The following is an 18,085-nucleotide window of genomic DNA, read 5'->3' as shown; positions in this document are numbered from 1 at the left end:
TCCAGTCCAGTCCAGTCCATTCCATTCCATTCCATTCCATTCCATTCCATTCCATTCCATTCCATTCCATTCCATTCCATTGCATTCTATTCCATTCCATTCCATTCCATTCCATTCCATTCCATTTCACTCGGGTTGATTCAGCTCTGTTCTACTCAATTCCATTCCATTCCGTTCCTTTCCATTCCGTTCCATTCCGTTCAGTTCCACTCGGATTGATTCAATTCCGTTCTATTACTTTCCATTCCATTCCATTGCATTCCATTCCATTCCGTTCCATTCCATTCCATTCCATTCCATTCCATTCCATTCCATTCCATTCCATTCCATTCCACTCGGGTTGATTCAGTTTCATTCTATAAAATTCCATTCCATTCCATTCCGTTCTGTTCCGTTGCATTCCGTTCCGTTCTACTCGGATTTATTCAATTCCTTTCTACTCCATTCCACTCCATTCCACTCCATTCCATTCCATTCCATTCCATTCCATTCCACTCCATTCCATTCCATTCCATTCCATTCCGTAACACTCCATTCCGTTCTTCTCGGGTAGATTCCATTCAATTCCATTCCATTCCATTCCATTCCATTCCGTTCCATTCCATTCCATTCCGTTCAACTCGGGTTGATTCCATTCCATTCCATTCCATTCCATTCCATTCCATTCCACTCCATTCCATTCCATTCCATTCCATTCCATTCCATTCCATTCCATTCCATTCCATTCCATTCCATTCCACTCGGGTTGATTCAATTCCGTTCTATTCCAATCCATTCCATTCTGTTCCATTCCAGTCCATTTCATTCCATTCCATTCCATTCCATTCTGTTCTTCTAGGGTGGATTCTTTTCCATTCCTTTCGATTCCATTTCATTCCATTCCATTCCATTCCATTCCATTCCATTCCACTCGGTTTGATTCAGTTCCAATCTATTCAATTCCATTCCGGTCCATTCTGTTCTGTTCCGTTGCATTCCGTTCCGTTCTACTCGGATTGATTCAATTCCGTTCTATTCCATTCCACTCCATTCCACTCCATTCCATTCCATTCCATTCCATTCCATTCCTTTCCATTCCATTCCATTCCATTCCATTCCATTCCATTCCATTCCATTCCATTCCATTCCCTTCCAGATGGGTTGCTCCCATTCCATTCCACTTCATTCTTCAAGGGTTTATTCCATTTCATTCCATTCCTTTCGATTGCATTCAATTCCTTTCCATTCCATTCCAATCCACTCGAATTGATTCTATTCTATTCCATTCCATTCCATTGCATTCCTTTCCATTCCATTCTCCTTGTGTGGATTCAATTCCATTCTATGCCATTCCGTTCTGTTCCGTTACGTTCCATTCCATTCCGTTCTGCACGGGTTGATTCAATTCCGTTCTATTCCTCTCCATCCCATTCCATTCCGTTCCATTCCATTCCATTCCATTCCATTCCGTTACTTTCCATTCCATTCTGTTCTTTTCGGTTTGATTCCATGCCATTCCATTCCGTTCCATTCCATTCCATTCCATTCCGTTCTTCCCGGCTGGATTCTCTTCCATTCCATTCCATTCCATTCCATTCCATTCCATTCCATTCCATTCCGTTACATTCCATTCCGTTCTTCTCACGTGGATTCCATTCCATTACATTCCATTCCTTTCCATTCCATTCCATTCCTTTCCATTCCATTCCATTATCCTCGGCTTGATTCAATTCCATTCTTTTCCATTCCATTCCGTTCCGTTCCGTTCCGTTCCATTCCGTTCCGTTCTACTTGCATCCATTCAATTCCGTTCTATTCCATTCCATTCCAATCCATTTCATCCCATTCCATTCGATTCCATTCCGTACCCTTCCATTCCGTTCTTCTCGGGTAGATTCCATTCCATTCCATTCCATTGCATTCCATTCCATTCCATTCCATTCCATTCCATTCCATTCCTTTCCTTTCAATTCGGGTTGCTTCCATTCCATTCCATTCCATTCCATTCCATTCCACTCGGTTGGATTCAATTCCATTCTATTCCATGCAGTTCCGTTCCTTTTCGTTCCATTCCGCTCCGCTCTACTCGGGTTGATTCAATTCCGTTCTATTCCACTCCATTCCATTCCATTCCATTCCATTCCATTCCATTCCATTCCGTTCCGTTCCATTCCATTCCGTTCTTCTCGGGTGGATTCCATTCAATTCCATTCCATTCCATTCCGTTCCGTTCCATTCCATTCCGTTCTTCTCGGGTGGATTCCATTCCATTCCTTTCCATTCCATTCCATTCCATTCCATTCCATTCCATTCCATTCCATTCCGTTCTTCTCGGGTGGATTCCATTCCATTCCGTTCCGTTGCATTCCATACCATTCCATTCCTTTCTATTCCATTCCGTGCCACTCGGGTAGATTCCATTCCATTCAATTCCATTTCATTCCATAACATTCCATTCCATTCCATTCCGTAACATTCCATTCCATTCCATTCCATAACATTCCATTCCATTCCATTCCATTCTACTCGGGTAGATTTCATTGCATTCCATTCCATTCCATTACATTACATTCCATTCCATACCATTCCATTCCATTCCATTCCATTCCGTTCTACTCGGGGAGATTCCTTTCCATTCCATTCCGTTCCGTTCCATTCCATTCCATTCCATTCCCTTCTACTCGGGTAGATTCCATTCCATTCCATTCCACTCCATTCCATTCCATTCATTTCCATTCCATTCCATTCCATTCCATTCTTTTCCATTCCATTCCGTTCTTCTCAGGAGGATTCCATTCCATTCCAATCCATTCGGTTCCTTTCCACTGCATTCCATTCCATTCCATTCCATTTTATTCCGTTTACTCAGGTAGACTACATTCCATTCCGTTCCATTCCATTCCATTCCATTCCATCCCGTTCCATTCCGTTCCGTTCCATTCCATTCCATTCCGTTCTTCTCGGGTGGATTCCATTCCATTTCATTCGAATCCATTCCATTCCGTTCCATTCCATTCCGTTCCATTCTATTCCATTTCATTCCATTCCATTCCATTCCATTCCATTCCATTCCATTCCATTCCATTCCATTCTATTCCATTGCACTCCATTCCATTCCATTCCATTCCATTCAATTCCATTCCATTCCATTGCACTCGGGTTGATTCCATTGCCTTCCCTTCCATTCCATTCCATTCTATTCCATTCCATTCCATACCATTCCATTCCATTCCATTCCTCACCTGTTGATTCTATCCGATTCCATTCCATTTCGTTCCATTCGATTCCATTCCATTCCATTCCATTTCATTCCGTTCTTCTCGGGTAGATTAAATTCCATTCCACTCCACTCCATTCCATTCCACTCCATTGCCTTCCATTCCATTCCATTCTTCTTGTTTGGATTCCATTCCATTCCATTCCATTCCATACCATTCCATTCCATTCCATTCCATTGCATTCCATTCCATTTCATTCTGGTCCATTCCATTCCATTCCATTCTCTTCTGGGGGATTCAGTTCTATTCTATTCCATTCTGGTCCATTCCGTTCCGTTCCATTCCGTTCCGTTGCATTCCATTCCTTTCCATTCCATTCCAATCCGTTCTACACGGGTAGATTCCATTCCATTCCATTCCATTCCATTCCATTCCATTCCATTCCATTCCATTCCATTCCATTCTGTTCTTCTCGGGTGGATTCCTTTCGATTCCCTTCCATTCCATTCCATTCCGTTCTACACGGGTAGATTCCATTCCATTCCATTCCGTTCCATTCCATTCTATTCAATTCCATTCCATTCCATTCCATTCTATTCCATTCTATTCCATTCCATTCCATTCCATACCATTCTCCTTGTGTGGATTCAATTCCATTCTATTCCATTCCGTTCCGTTCCGTTACGTTCCATTCCATTCCGTTCTGCACGGGTTGATTCAATTCCGTTCTATTCCACTCCATCCCATTCCATTCTGTTCCATTCCATTCCATTCCATTCCATTCCGTTACGTTCCATTCCATTCTGTTCTTTTCGGGTTGATTCCATGCCATTCCATTCCGTTCCATTCCATTCCATTCCATTCCGTTCTTCCCGGCTGGATTCTCTTCCATTCCATTCCATTCCATTCCATTCCATTCCATTCCATTCCATTCCATTCCATTCCTTTCCATTCCATTCCATTATCCTCGGCTTGATTCAATTCCATTCTTTTCCATTCCATTCCGTTCCGTTCCGTTCCGTTCCATTCCGTTCCGTTCTACTTGCATCCATTCAATTCCGTTCTATTCCATTCCATTCCAATCCATTTCATCCCATTCCATTCGATTCCATTCCGTACCCTTCCATTCCGTTCTTCTCGGGTAGATTCCATTCCATTCCATTCCATTGCATTCCATTCCATTCCATTCCATTCAATTCCATTCCATTCCATTCCATTCCATTCCATTCCATTCCATTCCATTCCATTCCATTCCACACGGGTTGATTCAATTCCGTTCTATTCCATTCCATTCCGTTCCGTTCTACTCGGATTGATTCAATTCCATTCTATTCCATTCCATTCCAGTCCAGTCCAGTCCAGTCCATTCCATTCCATTCCATTCCATTCCATTCCATTCCATTCCATTCTATTCCATTCCATTCAATTCCATTCCATTTCATTCCATTTCACTCGGGTTGATTCAGCTCTGTTCTACTCAATTCCATTCCATTCCGTTCCTTTCCATTCCGTTCCATTCCGTTTAGTTCCACTCGGATTGATTCAATTCCGTTCTATTACTTTCCATTCCATTCCATTGCATTCCATTCCATTCCGTTCCATTCCATTCCATTCCATTCCATTCCATTCCATTCCATTCCATTCCACTCGGGTTGATTCAGTTTCATTCTATAAAATTCCATTCCGTTCCATTCCGTTCTGTTCCGTTGCATTCCGTTCCGTTCTACTCGGATTTATTCAATTCCTTTCTACTCCATTCCACTCCATTCCACTCCATTCCATTCCATTCCATTCCATTCCATTCCACTCCATTCTATTCCATTCCATTCCATTCCGTAACACTCCATTCCGTTCTTCTCGGGTATATTCCATTCAATTCCATTCCATTCCATTCCATTCAATTCCGTTCCATTCCATTCCATTCCGTTCAACTCGGGTTGATTCCATTCCATTCCATTCCATTCCATTCAATTCCATTCCACTCCATTCCATTCCATTCCATTCCATTCCATTCCATTCCATTCCATTCCATTCCATTCCACTCGGGTTGATTCAATTCCGTTCTATTCCAATCCATTCCATTCTGTTCCATTCCATTCCATTTCATTCCATTCCATTCCATTCCATTCTGTTCTTCTAGGGTGGATTCTTTTCCATTCCTTTCGATTCCATTTCATTCCATTCCATTCCATTCCATTCCATTCCATTCCATTCCATTCCATTCCACTCGGGTTGATTCAGTTCCAATCTATTCAATTCCATTCCGGTCCATTCCGTTCTGTTCCGTTGCATTCCGTTCCGTTCTACTCGGATTGATTCAATTCCGTTCCATTCCATTCCACTCCATTCCACTCCATTCCATTCCATTCCATTCCATTCCTTTCCATTCCATTCCATTCCATTCCATTCCTTTCCATTCCATTCCATTCCCTTCCAGATGGGTTGCTCCCATTCCATTCCACTCCATTCTTCAAGGGTTTATTCCATTTCATTCCATTCCTTTCGATTGCATTCAATTCCTTTCCATTCCATTCCAATCCACTCGAATTGATTCTATTCTATTCCATTCCATTCCATTGCATTCCTTTCCATTCCATTCTCCTTGTGTGGATTCAATTCCATTCTATTCCATTCCGTTCCGTTCCGTTACGTTCCATTCCATTCCGTTCTTCACGGGTTGATTCATTTCCGTTCCATTCCTCTCCATCCCATTCCATTCCGTTCCATTCCATTCCATTCCATTCCATTCCATTCCGTTACGTTCCATTCCATTCTGTTCTTTTCGGTTTGATTCCATGCCATTCCATTCCGTTCCATTCCATTCCATTCCATTCCGTTCTTCCCGGCTGGATTCTCTTCCATTCCATTCCATTCCATTCCATTCCATTCCATTCCGTTACATTCCATTCCGTTCTTCTCACGTGGATTCCATTCCATTCCATTCCATTCCTTTCCATTCCATTCCATTCCTTTCCATTCCATTCCATTATCCTCGGCTTGATTCAATTCCATTCCTTTCCATTCCATTCCGCTCCGTTCCGTTCCGTTCCGTTCCATTCCGTTCCGTTCTACTTGCATCCATTCAATTCCGTTCTATTCCATTCCATTCAAATCCATTTCATCCCATTCCATTCGATTCCATTCCGTACCCTTCCATTCCGTTCTTCTCGGGTAGATTCCATTCCATTCCATTCCATTGCATTCCATTCCATTCCATTCCATTCAATTCCATTCCATTCCATTCCATTCCATTCCATTCCATTCCATTCCATTCCATTCCATTCCGTTCTACTCAGGTTGATTCAATTCCATTTTATTCCATTCCATTCCGTTCTGTTCCGTTCCGTTCAGTTCTACTCGGGTTTATTCCATTCCATTCCATTCCATTCCATTCCATTCCATTCCATTCCATTCCTTTCAATTCGGGTTGCTTCCATTCCATTCCATTCCATTCCATTCCATTCCATTCCATTCCATTCCACTCGGTTGGATTCAATTCCATTCTATTCCATGCAGTTCCGTTCCGTTTCGTTCCATTCCGCTCCGCTCTACTCGGGTTGATTCAATTCCGTTCTATTCCACTCCATTCCATTCCATTCCATTCCATTCCGTTCCGTTCCATTCCATTCCGTTCTTCTCGGGTGGATTCCATTCCATTCCATTCCATTCCATTCCGTTCCGTTCCATTCCATTCCGTTCTTCTCGGGAGGATTCCATTCCATTCCATTCCATTCCATTCCATTCCATTCCATTCCATTCCATTCCATTCTATTCCGTTCCATTCCATTCCATTCCATTCCGTTCTACTCGGGTAGATTCGATTCATTCCATTCCATTCCCTTCCATTTCATTCCATTCCATTCCATTCCATAACATTCCATTCCATTCTCCTCGGGTGGATTCAATTCCATTCTAATCCATTCCGGTCCGTTCCGTTCCGTTCCATTCCGTTCCGTTCTACTCGGGTTGATTCAATTCCGTTCTGTTCCACTCCATTTAATTCCATTCCATTCCATTCAATTCCGTTCCATTCCATTCCATTCCATTCCATTCCATTCCGTTCCGTTCCATTCCATTCCATTCCATTCCATTCCATTCCATTTCACTCCATTCCATTCCATTCCATTCCATTCCATTCCATTCCACTCGTGTTGATTCACTTCCATTCTATTCAGTTCCATTCCGGTCCATTCCGTTCTGTTCCATTGCATTCCGTTCCGTTCTACTCGGATTGATTCAATTCCGTTCTATTCCATTCCACTCCATTCCACTCCATTCCATTCCATTCCATTCCGTCACACTCCATTCCGCTCTGCTCGGGTAGATTCCATTCGATTCCATTCCATTCCATTCCATTCCATTCCATTCCATTCCATTCCATTCCATTCCATTCCGTTGAACTCAGGTTGATTCCATTCCATTCCATTCCATTCCATTCCATTCCAATCCATTCCATTCCATTCCATTCCACTGCATTCCATTCCATTCCATTCCATTCCATTCCATTCCATTCCATTCCACTCGGGTTGATTCATTTCCGTTCTATTCCATTCCATTCCGTTCTGTTCCATTCCATTCCATTTCATTCCATTCCTTTCCATTCCATTCTGTTCTTCTCGGGTGGATTCGTTTCCATTCCTTTCGATTCCATTTCATTCCATTCCATTCCGTTCTACTCGAGTAGATTCCATTCCATTCCATTCCACTGCATTCCATTCCATTCCATTCTCCTTGGGTGGAGTCAATTCCATTCTATTCCATTCCGTTCCATTCCGTTACGTTCCACTCCATTCCGTTCTGCTCGGGTTGATTCAATTCCGTTCTTTTCCACTCCATCTAATTCCATTCCATTCCATTACATTACATTATATTCCAACCCGTTCCATTGATTCCATTCCCTTCCATTCCATTACATTCTATTTCACTCAACACGCGTTGATTCTGCTCCATTACTTTGCATTCCAGTCCATTCCTTTCCATTCCATTTATTCCTTTCCATTCTACTAGTGTTGATTCCATTCTATTCCAATTTATTCCATTCCATTCCATTGTATTCAATTCCATTCCATTACATTCCACTCGGGTTGATTACATGCCATTCCATTCCACTCATGTTTCTTCCATTCCATTCCATCCCTCTCAAGTTTATTCCTTTCCATTCCATTCCATTCCTTTCCATTCCATTCCATTCCATTCTTTTCCATTCCATTCCATTCCATTCCATTCCATTCCATTCCATTGCATTCCTTTCCATTCCATTCGTGTTCTTTTCTCTCCATTCCATTCCATTCCATTCCATGCCATTGCATTCCAACACATTCCATTCCATTCCCTTCCATTCCATTCCTTTCCATTCCATTCTATTGCATTCATGTCGGATTCATTCCATTCCATTCCATTCCATTCCATTCCATTCCATTCCATCCCATTCCATTCCATTCCATTCCAGATGGGTTGCTCTCATTCCATTCCATTCCATTCTTCAAGGGTTTATTCCATTTCATTCCATTCCTTTCCATTCCATTCAATTCCATTCCATTCCATTCCAATCCACTCGAATTGATTCTAATCTATTCCATTCCATTCCATTTCATTCCATTGAATTCCATTAAACACGTGTTGATTTGATTCCATTCCGTTCCATTCAATTCCATTCCATTCTTTTCCATTTCACTCGGGTTGATTCCATTCCATTCCACTCCATTCCATTCCATTACACTAGGGTGATTCCATTCCACTCCACTCCATTCCATTCCATTCCATTCCATTCCATTCCATTCCATTCCATTCCATTCCATTCCATTCCATTACACTCGGGTTGATTCCATTGCCTTCCCTTCCATTCCATTCCATTCGATTCCATTCCATTCCATTCCATTTCATTCCTTTCTTCTCGGGTAGATTAAATTCCATTCCACTCCACTCCATTCCATTCCACTCCATTGCCTTCCATTCCATTCCATTCTTCTCTTGTGGATTCCATTCCATTCCGTTCCATTCCATTCCAGTCCATTCCATTCCATTCCATTCCATTCCCTTCCGTTCCATTCCATTCCATTCTTCTCTTGTGGATTCCCTTCTATTCCAATCCATTAAATTCCATTCCATTCCGTTCCATTCCATTCCATTACATTACATTACTTTCCGTTCTACTCAGGTAGATTCCAGTCCATTCCATTCCATTCCATTCTTCTTGTTTGGATTCCATTCCATTCCATTCCATTCCATTCTGTTCCGCTCCATTCCATTCCATTCCATTCCATTTCATTCTGTTCCATTCCATTCCATTCCATTCCTTTCTACTCGGGTAGATTCCATTCCATTCCATTCCATTCCATACCATTGCATTCCATTCCATTCCATTGCATTCCATTCCATTTCATTCTGGTCCATTGCATTCCATTCCATTCTCTTCTGGTGGATTCAGTTCCATTCTATTCCATTCCGGTCCATTCCGTTCCGTTCCATTCCGTTCCGTTGCATTCCATTCCTTTCCATTGCATTCCATTCCGTTCTACACCGGTAGATTGCATTCCATTCCATTCCACTCCATTCAATTCCGTTGCACTCCTTTCAGTTCTTCTCCGGTGGATTCCTTTCCTTTCCCTTCCATTCCATTCCATTCCGTTCTACACGGGTAGATTCCATTCCATTCCATTCCATTCCATTCCATTCCATTCCATTCCATTCCATTCCATTCCATTCTATTCCATTCCATTCCATTCCATTCCATTCTCCTTGTGTGGATTCAATTCCATTCTATTCCATTCCGTTCCGTTCCATTCCGTTCCATTCCATTCCGTTCTACTCGGGTTGATTCAATTCCGTACTATTCCACTCCATTCCATTCCATTCTTTTCCATTCCATTGCGTTCTTCTCGGGAGGATTCCATTCCATTCCAATACATTCTTTTCCTTTCCACTGCATTCCATTCCATTCCATTCCATTCCATTCTTTTCCATTCCATTGCGTTCTTCTCGGGAGGATTCCATTCCATTCCAATCCATTCTTTTCCTTTCCACTGCATTCCATTCCATTCCATTCCATTCCATTCCATTCCATTCCATTCCATTCCATTCCATTCCATTTTATTCCGTTCTACTGAGTTAGACTACATTCCATTCCGTTCCATTCCATTCCATTCCATTCCACTCAATTCCATTCCATTCCGCTCTTCTCGGGTGGATTCCATTCCAATCCATTCCAATCCATTCCATTCTGTTCCGTTTCGTTCCATTCCGTTCCGTTCTACTCGGGTTGATTAAATTCCGTTCTATTCCACTCCATTTCATTTCATTGCGTTCCATTCCATTCCGTTCCATTCCATTACATTCCGTTCTTCTCCGGTGAATTCCATTCCATTCGAATCCATTCCATGCCGTTTCATTCCATTCCATTACATTCTGTTCTACTCAGTTAGATTCAATTCATTTCATTCCTTTCCATTCCATTATATTCCATTCCATTCCATTCCATTCCATTCCATTCTGTTCCATTACATTCCGTTCTTCTCGGGTGGATTCCATTCCATTCCTTTCCATTCCACTCTACTCAGGTAGATTCAATTCATTCCATTCCATTCCATTCCATTCCATTTCATTCCATTGAATTCCATTCCACACGTGTTGATTTGATGCCATTCCGTTCCATTCAATTCCATTCCATTCTTTTCCATTTCACTCGGGTTGATTCCATTCCATTCCACTCCATTCCATTCCATTACACTAGGGTGATTCCATTCCACTCCATTCCATTCCATTCCATTCCATTCCATTCCATTCCATTCCATTCCATTCCATTCCATTACACTCGGGTTGATTCCATTGCCTTCCCTTCCATTCCATTCCATTCGATTCCATTCCATTCCATTCCATTCCATTCCTCACCGGTTGATTCTATCCGATTCCATTCCATTTCGTTCCATTCGATTCCATTCCATTCCATTCCATTTCATTCCTTTCTTCTCGGGTAGATTAAATTCCATTCCACTCCACTCCATTCCATTCCACTCCATTGCCTTCCATTCCATTCCATTCTTCTCTTGTGGATTCCATTCCATTCCGTTCCATTCCTTTCCAATCCATTCCATTCCATTCCATTCCATTCCCTTCCGTTCCATTCCATTCCATTCTTCTCTTGTGGATTCCCTTCTATTCCAATCCATTAAATTCCATTCCATTCCGTTCCATTCCATTCCATTACATTACATTACTTTCCGTTCTACTCAGGTAGATTCCAGTCCATTCCATTCCATTCCATTCTTCTTGTTTGGATTCCATTCCATTCCATTCCATTCCATTCTGTTCCGCTCCATTCCATTCCATTCCATTCCATTTCATTCTGTTCCATTCCATTCCATTCCATTCCTTTCTACTCGGGTAGATTCCATTCCATTCCATTCCATTCCATACCATTGCATTCCATTCCATTCCATTGCATTCCATTCCATTTCATTCTGGTCCATTGCATTCCATTCCATTCTCTTCTGGTGGATTCAGTTCCATTCTATTCCATTCCGGTCCATTCCGTTCCGTTCCATTCCGTTCCGTTGCATTCCATTCCTTTCCATTGCATTCCATTCCGTTCTACACCGGTAGATTGCATTCCATTCCATTCCACTCCATTCAATTCCGTTGCACTCCTTTCAGTTCTTCTCGGGTGGATTCCTTTCCTTTCCCTTCCATTCCATTCCATTCCGTTCTACACGGGTAGATTCCATTCCATTCCATTCCATTCCATTCCATTCCATTCCATTCCATTCCATTCCATTCCATTCCATTCCATTCCATTCCATTCCATTCCATTCTATTCCATTCCATTCCATTCTATTCCATTCCATTCCATTCCATTCCATTCTCCTTGTGTGGATTCAATTCCATTCTATTCCATTCCGTTCCGTTCCATTCCGTTCCATTCCATTCCGTTCTACTCGGGTTGATTCAATTCCGTACTATTCCACTCCATTCCATTCCATTCTTTTCCATTCCATTGTGTTCTTCTCGGGAGGATTCCATTCCATTCCAATACATTCTTTTCCTTTCCACTGCATTCCATTCCATTCCATTCCATTCCATTCTTTTCCATTCCATTGCGTTCTTCTCGGGAGGATTCCATTCCATTCCAATCCATTCTTTTCCTTTCCACTGCATTCCATTCCATTCCATTCCATTCCATTCCATTCCATTCCATTCCATTCCATTTTATTCCGTTCTACTGAGTTAGAATACATTCCACTCCGTTCCATTCCATTCCGTTCCATTCCACTCAATTCCATTCCATTCCGTTCTTCTCGGGTGGATTCCATTCCAATCCATTCCAATCCATTCCATTCTGTTCCGTTTCGTTCCATTCCGTTCCGTTCTACTCGGGTTGATTAAATTCCGTTCTATTCCACTCCATTTCATTTCATTGCGTTCCATTCCATTCCGTTCCATTCCATTACATTCCGTTCTTCTCCGGTGAATTCCATTCCATTCGAATCCATTCCATTCCGTTTCATTCCATTCCATTACATTCCGTTCTACTCAGTTAGATTCAATTCATTTCATTCCTTTCCATTCCATTATATTCCATTCCATTCCATTCTGTTCCATTACATTCCGTTCTTCTCGGGTGGATTCCATTCCATTCCTTTCCATTCCACTCTACTCAGGTAGATTCAATTCATTCCATTCCATTCCATTCCATTCCATTACATTCCATTCCATTCCAATCCATTCCATTCCATTTCATTGCATTGAGTTCCATTTCGTCCTTCTTTGGAGGATTCCATTCCATTCCATTCCGTTCCATTCCGTTCCATTCCATTGCATTCCATTCCATTCCGTTCCGTTCCATTCCTTTCTCCTCGGGTGGATTCCATTCCATTCCATTCCATTCCATTCTACTCCTTTCCTTTCCATTCCATTCCATTCCATTCCATTCTACTCCTTTCCTTTCCATTCCATTCCATTTCATTCCATTCCGTTCTACTCGGGAAGATTCAATTCCATTCCATTCAATTCCATTCCATTCCATTCCATTCCATTCCTTTCCATTCCATTCCTTTCCTTTCCATTACATTCCATTGCATTCCGTTCCATTCCGTTCCATTCCATTCCATTCCATTCCATTCCTTTCCATACCGTTCCATTCAATTTAATTCCATTCAATTCCATTCCCTTCCATTCCGTTCCATTCCATTCCATTCCATTCCGTTTCATTCCATTCCGTTCTTCACAGGTGGATTCCATTCCATTTCATTACTTTCCATTCCATTCCATTCCACTCCATTCCATTCCATTCCATTCAACTCGGTTGGATTCAGTTCCATTCTCTTCCATTCCGTTCCGTTCAGTTTCTTTCCATTCTGTTCCGTTCTACTCGGTTTGATGCATTTCCATTCTATTCCACTCCATTCCATTCCATTCCATTCCATTCCATTCCGTTCTGTTCCGTTCCATTCCATTCCGTTCTTCTCGGTTGGATTCCATTCCATTCGATTCCATTCCATTCGATTCCATTCCATTCCATTCCATTCCATTCCATTCTATTCCTTTCCTTTCCATTCCATTCCATTCTATTCCTTTCCTTTCCATACCATTCCATTCCATTCCATTCCATTCCATTCCGTTCTACTCGGGCAGATTCCATTCCATTCCATTCCATTCCATTCCATTCCATTCTACTCGGGTTGTTTCATATCCATTCCATTCCATTCCATTCCTTTCCATTCCATTTCATTCCATTCCATTCCTTTCCATTCCGTTCTACTCAGGTAGATTCCATTTCATTCCATTCCATTCCATTCCATTCCGTTCCATTCCATTCCATTCCGTTCTACTCGGGTAGTTTCCATTCCATTCCTTTCCATTCCATTGCATTCCATTCTCCATGGGTGGATTCAATTCCATTCTATTCCATTCCGTTCCTTCCCGTTCCGTTCCATTCTGTTCCGCTCTTCTCAGGTAGATTCAATTCCGTTCTATTCCACTCCATTCCATTAAATTCCACTCCTTTCCATTCCATTCCATTCCGTTCCGTTCCATTCCATTCCGTTCTTATAGGGTGGATTCCACTCCATTTCATACCATTCCATTCCGTTCTTTTCCATTCGATTCCATTCCATTCCATTCCATTCCGTTCTACTCGTGTAGATTCAGTTCATTCGAATCCATTCCATTCCATTCCATTTCATTCCACTCTCGTCGGGTGGATTGAATTCCATTCTATTCCATTCAATTCCGTTCCGTTCCGTTCCATTCCATTCCGTTCTACTCGGGTTGATTCAATTCCGTACTATTCCACTCCACTCCATTCCATTCCATTCCATTCCATTCCTTTCCATTCCATTCCATTCCATTCCATTCCATTCCATTCCATTCCATTCCATTCCATTCCTTTCCATTCCATTCCATTCCATTCCATTCCTTTCCATTACATTCCATTCCATTCTACTCCTTTCCTTTCCATTCCATTCCATTGCATTCCATTCTACTCCTTTCCTTTCCATTCCATTCCATTTCATTCCATTCCGTTCTGCTCGGGAAGATTCAATTCCATTCCATTCAATTCCATTCCATTCCATTCCATTCCATTCCTTTCCATTCTATTCCTTTCCTTTCCATACCATTCCATTCCATTCCATTCCTTTCCATTCCGTTCTACTCGGGCAGATTCCATTCCATTCCATTCCATTCCATTCCATTCCATTCTACTCGGGTAGTTTCAAATCCATTCCATTCCATTCCATTCCATTCTGTTCTTCTCGGGTGGATTCCTTTCCATTCCCTTCCATTCCATTCCATTCCGTTCTACACGGGTAGATTCCATTCCATTCCATTCCGTTCCATTCCATTCTATTCAATTCCATTCCATTCGATTCCATTCTATTCCATTCTTTTCCATTCCATTCCATTCCATTCCATTCTCCTTGTGTGGATTCAATTCCATTCTATTCCATTCCGTTCCGTTACGTTACGTTCCATTCCATTCCGTTCTGCACGGGTTGATTCAATTCCGTTCTATTCCACTCCATCCCATTCCATTCCGTTCCATTCCATTCCATTCCATTCCATTCCGTTACGTTCCATTCCATTCTGTTCTTTTCGGGTTGATTCCATGCCATTCCATTCCGTTCCATTCCATTCCATTCCATTCCGTTCTTCACGGCTGGATTCTCTTCCATTCCATTCCATTCCATTCCATTCCATTCCATTCCATTCCATTCCATTCCGTTACATTCCATTCCGTTCTTCTCACGTGGATTCCATTCCATTCCATTCCATTTCATTCCTTTCCATTCCATTCCATTCCATTCCATTCCTTTCCATTCCATTCCATTATCCTCGGCTTGATTCAATTCCATTCTTTTCCATTCCATTCCGTTCCGTTCCGTTCCGTTCCATTCCGTTCCGTTCTACTTGCATCCATTCACTTCCGTTCTATTCCATTCCATTCCAATCCATTTCATCCCATTCCATTCGATTCCATTCCGTACCCTTCCATTCCGTTCTTCTCGGGTAGATTCCATTCCATTCTATTCCATTGCATTCCATTCCATTCCATTCCATTCCATTCCATTCCATTCCATTCCATTCCATTCCATTCCATTCCGTTCTACTCAGGTTGATTCAATTCCATTTTATTCCATTCCATTCCGTTCTGTTCCGTTCCGTTCAGTTCTACTCGGGTTTATTCCATTCCATTCCATTCCATTCCATTCCATTCCTTTCAATTCGGGTTGCTTCCATTCCATTCCATTCCATTCCATTCCATTCCATTCCATTCCATTCCATTCCACACGGGTTGATTCATTTCCGTTCTATTCCATTCCATTCCGTTCCGTTCTACTCGGATTGATTCAATTCCATTCTATTCCATTCCATTCCAGTCCAGTCCATTCCATTCCATTCCATTCCATTCCATTCCATTCCATTCCATTCCATTCCATTCCATTCCATTCCATTTCACTCGGGTTGATTCAGCTCTGTTCTACTCAATTCCATTCCATTCCGTTCCTTTCCATTCCGTTCCATTCCGTTCAGTTCCACTCGGATTGATTCAATTCCGTTCTATTACTTTCCATTCCATTCCATTGCATTCCATTCCATTCCGTTCCATTCCATTCCATTCCATTCCATTCCATTCCATTCCATTCCATTCCATTCCACTCGGGTTGATTCAGTTTCATTCTATAAAATTCCATTCCGTTCCATTCCGTTCTGTTCCGTTGCATTCCGTTCCGTTCTACTCGGATTTATTCAATTCCTTTCTACTCCATTCCACTCCATTCCACTCCATTCCATTCCATTCCATTCCATTCCACTCCATTCCATTCCATTCCATTCCATTCCGTAACACTCCATTCCGTTCTTCTCGGGTGGATTCCATTCGATTCCATTCCATTCCATTCCATTGCATTCCGTTCCATTCCATTCCATTCCGTTCAACTCGGGTTGATTCCATTCCATTCCATTCCATTCCATTCCATTCCATTCGATTCCATTCCATTCCACTCCATTCCATTCCATTCCATTCCATTCCATTCCATTCCACTCGGGTTGATTCAATTCCGTTCTATTCCAATCCATTCCATTCCATTCCATTCCATTCTGTTCTTCTAGGGTGGATTCTTTTCCATTCCTTTCGATTCCATTTCATTCCATTCCATTCCATTCCATTCCATTCCACTCGGGTTGATTCATTTCCAATCTATTCAATTCCATTCCGGTCCATTCCGTTCTGTTCCGTTGCATTCCGTTCCGTTCTACTCGGATTGATTCAATTCCGTTCTATTCCATTCCACTCCATTCCACTCCATTCCATTCCATTCCATTCCATTCCATTCCATTCCATTCCCTTCCAGATGGGTTGCTCCCATTCCATTGCATTCCATTCTTCAAGGGTTTATTCCATTTCATTCCATTCCTTTCGATTGCATTCAATTCCTTTCCATTCCATTCCAATCTACTCGAATTGATTCTATTCTATTCCATTCCATTCCATTTCATTCCATTGAATTCCATTCCACACGTGTTGATTTGATAACATTCCGTTCCATTCAATTCCATTCCATTCTTTCCCATTTCACTCGGGTTGATTCCATTCCATTCCACTCCATTCCATTCCATTACACTGGGGTGATTCCATTCCACTCCATTCCATTCCATTCCATTCCATTCCATTCCATTCCATTCCATTCCATTCCATTCCATTCCATTCCATTCCATTACACTCGGGTTGATTCCATTGCCTTTCCTTCCATTCCATTCCATTCTATTCCATTCCATTCCATTCCATTCCATTCCTCACCTGTTGATTCTATCCGATTCCATTCCATTCCATTCCATTCCATTCCATTCCATTCAATTCCATTCCATTCCATTCCATTCTATTCCATTCTATTCCATTGCATTCCTTTCCATTCCATTCTCCTTGTGTGGATTCAATTCCATTCTATTCCATTCCGTTCCGTTCCGTTACGTTCCATTCCATTCCGTTCTGCACGGGTTGATTCAATTCCGTTCTATTCCTCTCCATCCCATTCCATTCGGTTCCATTCCATTCCATTCCGTTCCATTCCATTCCATTCCATTCCATTCCGTTACTTTCCATTCCATTCTGTACTTTTCGGTTTGATTCCATGCCATTCCATTCCGTTCCATTCCATTCCATTCCATTCCGTTCTTCCCGGCTGGATTCTCTTCCATTCCATTCCATTCCATTCCATTCCATTCCATTCCATTCCATTCCGTTACATTCCATTCCGTTCTTCTCACGTGGATTCCATTCCATTCCATTCCATTCCATTCCTTTCCATTCCATTAAATTGCATTCCATTCCATTCCATTCCATTCCTTTCCATTCCATTCCATTATCCTCAGCTTGATTCAATTCCATTCTTTTC

This window comes from Gorilla gorilla, chromosome 23 (genome assembly GCF_029281585.2).
Source record: "Gorilla gorilla gorilla isolate KB3781 chromosome 23, NHGRI_mGorGor1-v2.1_pri, whole genome shotgun sequence".
Classification (NCBI taxonomy): Eukaryota; Metazoa; Chordata; class Mammalia; order Primates; family Hominidae; genus Gorilla; species Gorilla gorilla.
The sequence above is the reverse complement of the archived record's forward strand: the minus strand, read 5'-3'. Positions refer to the sequence as shown.